This window comes from Lynx rufus, unplaced genomic scaffold (assembly GCF_022079265.1).
Source record: "Lynx rufus isolate CCGP_SWC_20201006 ecotype Redwood Valley unplaced genomic scaffold, mLynRuf1.p SCAF_5, whole genome shotgun sequence".
NCBI classification, from domain to species: domain Eukaryota; kingdom Metazoa; phylum Chordata; class Mammalia; order Carnivora; family Felidae; genus Lynx; species Lynx rufus.
Genome location: NW_025814867.1, coordinates 91497940 through 91510418, shown reverse-complemented (window position 1 = coordinate 91510418; position 12479 = coordinate 91497940). Strand labels below are relative to the sequence as shown.

Here is a 12479-nt window from a genome sequence, read left to right as displayed (position 1 = left end):
CCCCAAACTGTAATCAGCAAAGAAGTCCTTTGACAAGAAAATGGTTAAACAAACTGTGGTATATACATACCATAGAACACTACACAGCAATCAAAAGGAACAAACCAATAATTTCGATGAATCTCCTGCTGAATGAAAAAAAAGCCAATTTTCCAAAAGTTACATACTATATAATCCTACACCTATATAATATTTTTGAAGTCACAAAATTTTAGAAATGGAAGACAGATCAGTGGTTGCCCATGCTTATGGAGGGTTTGGAAGCAGAAAGGCAGGAGGTGGCTGAAGTTATAAAAAAGCAACAGAAGGTGTTCTTGTGTTGGAACTATTTGATATCTTAACTGTAGCAGTGGATACGTGAACCTAGATAGGTGATAAAGTTGTATAGAACTTACACACACACATATAAAGGTGGGAGTGCATTAATGTTAGTATCCTGGTTGTGATATTACACAATAGTTTTATAAAATTTTAAACTTTGAGAGAAACAAGACAAAGTGTACACAGGATCTTTCTGTATTATTTCACTACAAGTGCATATGACTCTACACTTATCTCAATTTTTAAAAAGAAAGAAAAAGGAATGAACTAAATACAATGTGATGTCCTATAATTTGATCCTGGAACAGAAAAAAGGACATTAATGTTGAAACTAATGAAATTAAAAGGAAGTATGGAGGTTAGTTATGAATCATCACTGGTTTCTTAGTTTTGACAAATTCACTTTGTCAGGAGTATAGTTGACTCTAAACTGTCTACATATTTTCTATAGTAAACCTAAAATTATTCCTAATAATTTATTTATTTATTTATTATTTATTTAGTGGTGGGAGGCACATGTGTGAGTAGGGGAGGGTCATACAGAAAGGGAAACAGAGACTTCCAAGCAGGCTCCACACTGTCAGTGCAGAGCCCGACTTGGGGCTCGATCTCATGACCCCAAGATCATGACCTAAGCTGAAACCAAGAGCCAGACGCTTAACCAACTGAGCCACCCAGGCATCCCAATAAAAAATTTTTTTATTCTTAAAAAAATGTTTAAAGGTAATCAATACAAAGGGAACCAGAAGAAAGTGATAAAGATTGATGATAAGCACGTGGACAATCAAATTCCCTGCAGAAGAAAACCAAAGTTTCTGTAACCAAAGTTACAGAAAAGACACAAAAAGCTAAAACTGAAGAGCATTTAACTGAAATTTTAAATTTTGAACTTTGAAGCTACATATTGAAAGAGTCTACCATGTAGCAGGGGTTATCAACCCATAATGACCAAGAAGACATTCTATTAAAACTAATGGACTTAAAAATAATCTTTAAGATTTAGGTCAAAAGATCATGTGACTTGTCTAATGATAATAATAATAATAATAATATCAGACTTTTTATAATGTTTTTGCCAGGAAAAATATCCTACAGTTCCACATTTGAGATATTCAGGGAAAGAAAATGTGAGCCAAGGATTTTATTTTCAGCAAAAATGACCTTCATTTTTGATATAAAAAGCACAGAGAGAATGTTAAAAGCATGCAAGAAAATTCATGAAAAATTTTCCCACGAACATTTCCTAAGGCACCTACTAAAGAGAAAGCTTGAGATGACCAAAATGATTAAACATCATCATAAAGACTGGTGGTAAGCACTAAATATACAGTTATTTGTAGAACTAACACTGGTATGGAGAGAACATAATATTAAATAATTACATGCTCTAACAATATATAGGGCTACCATGAAGAAAACCTGGGAAGAATGTGAATCATATATGCAAAAAAAAAAAAAAACCCTTTAGAACTATTTTCAATAACCAACATTAGTGGTGACTGTATTAGTATTATTATTCCTTGACAAGTACCACATGTACCATGTGGAATTAAAGTGCAATAACTGAGCAATTAACAGGCATAGTAATTCTATAATATTTTCAATGTGAAAAAAGGTAATACAGGTGTAAAACAGAAGAAATTAAGAACCTCAAGATAAAAACTGATCTTGGATTTGAGTTGAAAGCATCAGTATAAACTTATAAGGCATTTTACCTCAGTACATCTATTTTCCTAGCTCTGTCCACTGAAAAGACTTAAAAATAATGATAAACTGAGAGGCAATGAACATCTCTAGTGCTAGATTGGGGTCTTGCAATACTATTCTCCATTAAAAAATTTTTTAAGTAGGAGAGCTTCTTAGAGAAATGGCTAATTCCTGTTCTGAAATAGGAAATGTACACAATAAGCCTAAAACATCTTGTCATACAAACAGCAAGGAAGCAATCAAAGGCTAACTAGAGTCATGTCAAAAGGACCTGGGGGAAAAAAAAAACAATATGTGATCCAGTTTTATAATCCAGAAACAGGGATTTATTATGGTCTTTTAAAATTTCTGTCAGTATTTTTTTTATAATTTTAATAGTACAGTGTTTACACATACTTTGTTGAATTTATCTCTATGTATTTAAATTTTTTATTCTACTCTAATATTGTTTTACTATTATTTTCCAAATAGTTGCTCTACATACAAATATAATTTATGTTTCCATATTGACCTTGTATCATGTGACCTTGTTAAATGTACCCATTAGTTCTATGTGGTTTTTGATAGATTTTTCTTTGTAAATTTAGTATACACAATGATATCTTCATTAATAAAAGTGAATTTCATTTTTTTCCTAAAAAAAAACCAAAAACAAAAAACAAAAAAAAAAGGACCCAGGATCCAAATTGAGAAGGTTCTCACAGGCCAAAGTACAAGTGAGTTTCTAAGAAGAATATCAATTGCAATGGATTGAAACCCACCAAAAATACTTCAATCCACAAGTTCATATTAAACTCATCAGGTAAACTAAGTATCTTGAAAACTAACAAAGTCAAGGATTTATCTTGACTTTTCTATTTGAACTTTACCATTCAGGAACCAAATAGTAGATAAGGGGATCCATATCCATATAAAATATTTCAGCTAACAAATGAAAACAAAATGGTAGAACTGGAATATTTAGTCTACTATTTTGCAACTCCTTATGAATTCATGGATGTAGACATTGAACATCAATAGCTGATAACAACAAAAAGAACAAAACCAGATATAGGAACCTTCTGATGAAAGACTCTATCACCATCTATAGTCTTGACAAAGAGATCAAACCTCAGTCTGGTGAAGCCTCTGGATCCAGCTGCCAATTTGTAGGAAACGCAAAGGATACAGGAATATGCTGAATTGCCCCATGAAAGTGAAATTCTCAGAGTGTGGGAAACTCCACAGGTCAAAAAGTCTAAGTTCTTCAACAAAAATTATAAGGAAAGGACTTAAGAGACACTGAGTTAAAAAGGGGAGAAGGGAGGGAAAAGATTCACATTTGGGTGATAAAACCATAGAGAAACCACAAGGAAGTGATTACTGTGAAAGGAAGGAGAGAGCAAATGGAGGAGTTTCTCAGATGACTGACAAAGTTAGATTTCTTGACCTTACAGTTATGATAAGAATGTTTACCTCCTAATAATTCATCAAGCTATATGTCTTTTGGTGTGTGTGTTTTTTTCTTCTTGAGTTTTATTTTACAATAAAAAGGTCTTTTAAAAAATCAATTAACAGCTAGAGCCGTCTATAACAGAGTTACTCAACTTAACCCCTGGCTTGGTCACACACCATGACCTATAAATACCTCAATCACTGGCCACTTTCCATCATTTTCACTTCAGATTCTCAAACCAACCCTCAACCCACCTCTATCATAGTCCTTCTGTTCGTACTCACACTTTCTGCTCTAACTAGCTTGGATTCTACTGCTTGCTTCTGCTGCTACCTTTAGGGCTAAATAGAAAGTACTGAGATTTCAGACATTGTGGCAACATTCCCAACCATTTTAGAACCATAGGACCTTTAGAGAAATGTAAAACGTGTTATCATCTGTGGCCAAATGTATGCACACATGTATACCGAAGGTGGTATGCCCTAAAGCAAGTCTTTTGTATATCACCATTAGCCAAGAAGACTGTGAGGGATATGTAATTTCTGTTGGGAAAGTTGTTTTGTTTTGTTTTTTTCCCAAATATACAATTAAAATCCCAAATGTTTTCTCAAACTCTCCCCACCATTGGTATCCACCACTGCCATGCATGAGATTTTGATTCATCCTCCTGAGAAGGGTGTGTCTCCACCAGCAGCCTACTGAAAATTACTGCACATGAAGATACATACAAATGAACACAGGATCATGATAATATTATTGGAAATAATTATTGAGCAATATGTACTTTATACAAATTTCTCTATAATTCTCACAAAATCTACAAGATCAGTATCATCATCATTGCCATTTTAAGACAAAGAAAACTGACACTCAAGAGAAATGAATACATCTCAAAGTACCTCTACTAAAAAAGCATTACTGGGGGCGCCTGGGTGGCGCAGTCGGTTAAGCGTCCGACTTCAGCCAGGTCACGATCTCGCGGTCCATGAGTTCGAGCCCCGCGTCGGGCTCTGGGCTGATGGCTCAGAGCCTGGAGCCTGTTTCCGATTCTGTGTCTCCCTCTCTCTCTGCCCCTCCCCCGTTCATGCTCTGTCTCTCTCTGTCCCAAAAATAAATAAACGTTGAAAAAAAAATTTTTTTTTAATAAAAAAAAAAAAGCATTACTGAATAAGATAAAAAGCTCTTCAAATGAAAAATAGGTTACTTTCCTCACATAACCATTTAAAAATATGTACATTTTAAGAAAGGAAAGATCAGTATAAAGGATATACCATTTCAGGTCAAAGTAAAAGGAGTTTCTCATAGATTGATACAATAATCAGACAGGTCCATGAGAAAGGAAGTAGTGGAACAAGCACCAAACTGGGAGCCAGGAACTGAGCCTTCAGTTCTGGCTCCAACACAAAGAGGCTGTACTATGCTGGGTAAGTTACCTTACAGTTTCCTCATCTTCAAGTGAAGAAGACTGACAAATATTCTAACGCCCAGTACTATGACTCCATGATTCAAGAGTGATTTGTATGGCTGTCAACATAAAAGGAAAATGTGGAAATGTAATTGGGAAGGGTATCTCAGGCACAGTTAAGTGCTTTATGTAGTTGAAAGGTTGAGAACTTGAGGGCAAAAGAGACAAAATAGTCATGCTTAAGCCAAATGAAGAAAGATGGATCTACCCCTCTGTTTAGGCTCACTGTAGGACAGAAATGGACAAATGGGGGAAAATATTCATGTTCACTGTAATAAATTCATGTAAGGAATATGTGTGACTGCTGGGACAAAAAAATGCTCTTGCTATTGTTTTATAAAGCACCAGAATTATGAGTAGCAATTTGGGAAAAGAAAAAAAATCAGGGCTTCATGCCAAGGCCAGCCTTCAATAAAACAAGCAAATAAAACAATCTTTCAAGTCAACGCTAGCTACACCTTCCACAAACACTGCCACAGGATCTCAACACTCGTCTGTTGAGGTGGCACTAGAAATTTAATAAGTATTATTTTTGCAAAGTCTTCACTGCTTGCTATAAATAATTATTTTCAAAGTACCTACTTGGCATGGAGCATAATGCCAGGAGCCACAAAAACATAAAAAGAAATATAAGTAATGTCCCTAACCACAGAAAACTTAGTACAAAATGCATGGGAAAATTAAAAAAATAAATAATTGAAGATAGTGCATGCCTGGGTACACATCTGCTTTGGAATTTAAATCACATTTTCCCACAGAAAATGGTGAGATCTCCAAGTCACTCCTCAAATTTATTTAAAGTGTACTTGGTTGAGCCTGGGTAGTTTTCCTTAATTCCTTAATTCTCAAAGTGATTTTCAATTGGTTTGAGGAACTGAGAGGAAATGGTGCTATATAGCTGGAAAAAACATATCCAATATTATGATATAACTTTACAATTACAAAATGAAAAGCTAATTTTCATGACACAAAAAACTGTTTTCATTAACAAATTTAGAAGTAAATGGTAGATATAATTTATATAAGCAGTACTATGCACTATTATTTCAATAGCTTTACATATAAAAACTTATATATCCTCATTACTTTACTTTTTTATTATTAAAACAACCCCAACAAGGAGGTACTATCAATATCCCCAGTTTTAAGGTTTGTAAACTATAACATAAGAGAGATTATATATTTTAACTAATCACAGAGCACCATAAAGCTTCTTGGCTGATGGAGATATACAAAAAAGAATCTATTTTGTGAGTAACCTCATCACCCAACATTCATCACTGGGGCTGAAATTAGGGCTGGGGCCATGAGAGCACTCATATACTTATATATTCACTACAGCAGTGTTTGTGATGCCTAATAAATACAATCCAATGTCCATCAATAGGGAACACACTAAGTACATTTTGACATTTCTACAAGGACATGCTGTATAGCCTTTTAAAAGAATGAGGTACTTTCATACTTATGGATAGAAAAAAATATCTTATAGTATCAAGAGGCAAAAGAAAGGTATAGAATAGTATGTGTATCATGACTCCACTTGTGGGAAAGAAATAGGAGGGGGATACATATTAGGTAAGTGCTTGAGTCTGATCAGAAAGTTTCTTAAGAAGAAACAAATTATTTACAATGCTTACTTCTGGGAAGTAGGGAATGAGAAAAAGGCCAGTAGATAGGGGAGAAAGAGATTTTTGTTTTTATATTATACCCTTTTGTGTTGAATTTCAACTTACCTAAAGGACATATTGCTGATTTTTACATGGCTGAATTAAAAATATAGTATTAGAGAGCCTAACCTCCTTTTATATAGTGGTTCCTAACAACAGACTGGTATGTGACGATCAGTGGTGAGATGTGTTCCAAATAATTTATTCCTAACAGTATTTAACCAAGAGAAGTTTATGAATGATTTATTATTTTTATAAATGGATAAAATCGACATCCTTTTAATTAATCCATTAATGCAAAAGGGAAAAAGAAAGGGGGACTTTAAGACTCAAGCAGAGGGAAAAGGATCGCCTAAAGAGGATTTCTAGGAGGTCCCATTCCAGAAGAATGGAGGACCTCAAAAAAAAAAAAAAAAGTTTTCTCCATCCAGTCTGTAGATCCTTAGAAATGTAAACAGCCTTCTTGCAAAATAAACAAACTTTATAATGGTCCCCAAATTGGGTTAGGAGTGTCCTGGAGAGTAGGCAAGATTTTTTTTTCATCCTTTTAAATACGTTTTTGTATATGTTTACTGTGCTATGCATATGGTATCCATAATTAAATATAACATATTTGGAATATGCTTGTTGAAAAACGTTCTACTGATAGGGTGTGTAAAAATGTTTAGGAACTACTGATGTGGTCAAACGAAGTTAATGCAGTGAAGAGGAAAGCATTTAAGTAAAAGTACATGGTCAAGGGATAAAAAGTAAAAGTTGTGAAACTGTCAGTGTATAATGGTTGCAACTTTTTAGCTCTCTTCAACTTCTTCCTATATCTATTCCATGACCAAATCCTGCCATTTCCAGGTTAATGTTTACTGGGTTTGACCATTCATAGTCATCCTGACCATGCAAATTTTAATTACTTCGTGTTTCTGGAAAGGCCTCCAAGCCTGTCTGTAAGGAGTTCTCCACTGCCATCTTGCAAAAAGAACCGTAAGGTTCTTTAAGAGTTCAGAAAGCTTCCAACTATCGCCAAAAGTGAAAGTACTTATCCAGTGATTTTAAATATCTCTGTCCTACACTTAAACTGTCCTTTCCCCACAGACCAAATGGAACTCTTAAAATAAGTCGGACAAATATATTCCTCATTTGTCAAGGAACTCACTCTCCTCTTCGCACTCCCACACACCACTCCCCTTAAGCAGATAAATATCCTCCACAGCACCAAATCTTCTTTTTCCTCCAGAACTTTCTTCAGGATTCTCTTTCTCTAACAGTATGTCTACCGCTGATTCCTGGGATTTTAGTGCTGAAGGCGTCGCAAAGATTATTCCTCCTTCCAAATCTCACCAGCAACTCATTAGCAGGATCTTTTGCCAGGTCCCTTTTTGCATTTTATCTCCACCGTTTCTGTGATCTCCGCCCTCAAGAGCTTTCATTCCTTTGGGTCCCGCTTCCCTTTCCGGAAACTAAGTTTAGAACCTGAGCGCAGGGGCCAGACAGGTTTTCTCCGACGTCAGCTACTGCGAACCCAGGGCGGCCTGAACAGGCCGCTCAGGGAACAAGGCCGAGAGGACAGGGCTGACCCGAGAGCCCTCTCCGTCGCTCCGGGAGAAGAAACGTCCTGGGGAGGGAGCAGACCGCGCATATGTGCCCCGAGGCCGCACAGTGAGACCCCCAAAGCCCTTCCAAAAGGCCAGCTGGCATGTGGGCAACTAGAACTAGGCCTGGTAGGTGAAGGGAGGCGTGTGTAGGGCTGGATCCAGGACGGAATAGGAAGAGGAGGGGCAGGGAGGGGACCCGAGTGTGGCCGCTTCGGCAGCCCCTGCGGAGGGGTGACCGTTAAAAGACTCAAAGAAGGGAGGAGTTGGGGAGTATCCCTCACTCACCTGGAAGAGGCTGCGGCCGGAGGCGCCAGCTGCCCCCCTCCCAAATTTAAGCCACGTCAGCTCGGGAATCCCGTACGCGACACCTACCACCGCCGCGCCCCGTCAAGGGACTCAACCACTCGCAGTTGGGACGGAAGATGGGATTAGGACAAGAACCAATCAGAGCTGTTGGCAGAGCGTTACCAGGGAGACCAGGCACGCCTTGTTTGTAACTAACCCATCAACAATGACGGAAACCAATCAACATTAGGAAATTCTCCTCTTCCTCAAAGAAAGAGCCAATGGTCTCTAACGAATGGAGGGGGGGCGGAGTCAGACGTGAGCAAGTGTTCCGGAAGAAGATCTGCGGGAAACCGGAAATGCCCGGAGGGCGGGCGTTCTGGGGAGGGTCAGGTGTTAACGCTGTGAAATGGGTGGGCCACTTGGCCCGAGTTCTTCTGTGGTGTTGATGGTGACTGACCCACGCTATGGCTTGGGTTTTTGCGTAGTCCGGTACTGCGGATACCAGCTGTGACAGGATTGTTGAATGAGCTGTGAGAAGGGAGTGGGGATGTGCGTTTTACTCTTAGAATCATAAAATAGTAAGAGTCGGAAAGTAGGTCGTCTAATATGATCTTTTCATTTTATTGATGAAAAATGAGACCCGGATTAAAGTGAGTCACCCAAAGACAAGTAACAATTTACTGATAGAACTTGGATAGAACCTGGCGGCTTTATGAAAGAGAATCAGAGATATCTCGACGTGAGTGAGAGAAGAGTGAATAGTGTTAGGAAAGTGCCTCTTAAGTGGCACTTGAGCTGGCACTTCAGCGAGAGGTGAGATTTGAGGACTCAGGTCTGGAAGTGAGAAGCTCCAATAGTAGTCACCCAAATCATGCGTGCTCTCCTTAAGCTTCTAAGGAAAGGGGGGAAAGCCAGCTCCCTTGATTTCAGGAAGTCTCTTGACAGCAAGACTATTAGTTTGAATTTATTGCTAGCCCACTATATGAATCCTCACCTTAACTCACATAACTCGTTCAGGTTCAAACATCAGCTCACTAAGGGCTTTGCTGGCTACTCACCTTTCATAGCAGTCTCCTGCATGTACTTTACCCCTTCTCTGCTTATTTTTTCCCTAAACCCTTTGTTGTCTTTGTTTTTTCTCTTCTCTGTAAATGTTTACTTCCAAAAGACAGGAATTTTTGTCTCTTTTGATCTCAGCTGTATCTCCAGGTCCAAGAACAGTATGCAGTAGGGCACTCAGTATCTTTTGAATCAGTGAAGTACATATGATTGTCGCCATTTTTCATTGGACACGTTAAGGCTTAAAAGGATTAAGTAATTTGCATAAATTCACATATTGAGGGGCAGAACCAGGATTTGAAGTAGCTATCAAATGCCACAGCTGTGTTACTTCATCAGTACATTATATTCTCATTTTCCCTGACTGCCCACCCAGCAAAGCCTGGATCAGTGCAACCACCAGTCTTCACTCCTACCTTTTGGAGCACAGAATGGTGCAGAAGAAAATTTGACCTCAGGGAGGTGGTTACTTCTACACATTCAGTTTCCAATTTCACTCCATCTTCAGCACTCTCCTGAATCTTTAGTGTGTATTCAGCTTCCTTTCTCATTTCCACAACAGTTATTGGAACTTTTAACACCCTCCTCACATTCCTGGCAGATGAACTTGCTTCTGTCTCAGAGAAAATAGAAACCATCTGCTTGGAGTGCTATTGAGTTACTCCCTTGCACATTGTCTTTCTCCATACTTTCTTGCTTCCACATTCAGCCTTAGAAAAGATCTTCTAGTTTTAATGTCATGAAACTTTCTTATAGGAGAAGAAATTAGAAAATTGTCTGTATAGTAGGTCTTCTTAGGGCTCTGCCCTTCATTCTTGGGTCAGTACAGACTGGCCATTCAGTGAGAATTACAGTGAACTCTAGGGAAATGAAAGAATAATACTGGGTGGAGGTTAAAGAGCTAAACTGAGGTTTTATTTCAAAGGGCACTGAAAGACTGGATATAATTTAGAATGCAATTTAATGGAAACAGTTCAGGCCCTGAGAGAGTGATCAAGGTAATAAAAGATAATTAGGAGTTGACCCATCGGATAAGAGGGTAAAGAGCAGTGGAGGCAGATGGAGCAGCATGTGCATGGACTGTTTAAGGAACGACATGAGTACTACGAACAGGTAGACAAAGAGTAGGTCATGATGTAGTGTGTGCTATTTTATGATAAGGGATATTGTTCTGAACTCAGGGACTGCAGAAGTCTATAATCACTCAGTTGTCCCTTAAAGAGTGACCATTCCTCAATTAATAGTGTGGTGAGAAAAAGTTGGGAGGCAAGAAATGTCACATCCTGTCTGATTTACAATTGCCCAATTCCCTGTTGGCTTCTTTGTTCCAGTCCTTTCCCCTTATTCTCTCTCACCATCCCTTATGCGAAATGCAAACTTATCCTAAAACTTTCATACAGATTTATTTATTAATGTCTTCTCCATACCTAACATAATCTTCAACAGAGTACATGTTCAATAAATAATTGTTAAGTGAACAAGTGTTTAAATTTACAAGAGTCTGATGTATAACTATGCCAATAAATCTTAAAATCAGATAAATAAAAATAATTTCTTGATAAATAGAAACTTTGATGTGTAAATAAATACACAAAAAATATAAAATCACACAATTACATCAATGCAGAAAAAATTGACAAAATTCAACAGCGATTCATGCAAAAAAACAAACAAAAAACCCTGAGAAAACTAGGAATAGAAGGGAATTGCCTGAATCTGATAAAGAATATCTACAAAAAGCCCACAGCTAATATTATTCTAACTGGTGAAAATGAGATGTTTTTCCCCCTAAGATTGGGAATAAGGCAAGGGCATCCTCTCTCACCATTCCTATTCAACATTGTACTGGAATTCCCAACTAATGTAAGACAAGATACACAGATTGGGAAGAAAGAAATAAAATATTTTGTTTGCAGAACATGATTTTATATGTAGAAAATCCCTAATAAACTAAGAAGCAAACAAAAAAAAAAGCAACAACAAAAAAACCACACCTGGAACTAATAAGCAATTATAGTAAGGTTGCAGGATAAATAGTTAATGTACAAAAATCAATTGTTTTTCTTACAATAACAATGTACAATTGGAATTTAAAATTAAAAACACAATGCTATTTATATTAGCACCAAAAGAAAGAAAGAAAGACCTAGACATAAATCTAACAAACATGTACAGGAGCTTTATGAGACAAACCATAAAATTGTGATGAAAGAAATAAAACAGCTAGGTAAATAGAAATATTTCATGTTCATGGATAAGAAGTTATTTTGTGAATATCAAAAAAAATGAATTCTAAAGTTTATATGGAAATGAAAACCTGGATTAACCACAGAATAGAGAATAAAGAAGAAGGAGAGGTTGGATGAGATGTTGGTGGGAAAAGAAGGAGGAAGACAAAGTTGGAGGACTGATATTAGCTGCCTTCAAGACTTACTGTAAAGCTATAGTCATTAAGATGGTGTGGTAATGGAGAAAGAATAGATCAATGGAACAGAATAGAGAGCCCCAAAGTAGACCCACACAAGTATAGCCAACTGAGATTTGATGAAAGAGCAAGGGTAATTTTATGGAGAAATGTCTTTTCAACAGGTGGTGCTGGAACAATTAGACACCCATATGCAAAAAAAAAAAAAAAAAAAAAAGAATATAGACACAGACTTCAACCTTTCACAAAAATTAACTCAAATGGATAACAGACCTAAATGTAAAATGCAAAGCTATAAAAATTCCAGTATTAAAAGAAAATCTAGATGACTTTGGATTTGGCAATGACTTTTTTTTAAGTTTATTTATTTATTTTGAGAGAGATCACATGCATGCATGGGGGAGGGGCAGAGAGAGAGGGAGAGAGAATCCCAAGTAGTCTCCTCCACTGTCAGTGCAAAGCCTGATGCGGGGCTTGATCCAATGAACTGTGAGATCATGACCTGAGCCAAAACCAAGAG

The 12479-nt window shown here is 37.2% G+C and overlaps 1 protein-coding gene across 6 annotated transcripts in view; it reads right to left on the bottom strand.

Annotated features, from left to right (window-relative positions):
- GOLGB1 (golgin B1) overlaps positions 1–8557 on the bottom strand; it is an 88006-nt gene extending 79449 nt beyond the window's left edge. For 5 of the 6 annotated variants that reach the window (XM_047100193.1, XM_047100196.1, XM_047100199.1 and 2 more), the window contains exon 1: positions 8473–8557. The gene's annotated coding sequence lies outside the window, so the exon portion shown is untranslated. The remainder of the gene's footprint in view (positions 1–8472) is intronic. The other variant, XM_047100195.1, reaches the window with a different exon arrangement.
- Between the last annotated feature and the right edge of the window lie 3922 nt (positions 8558–12479).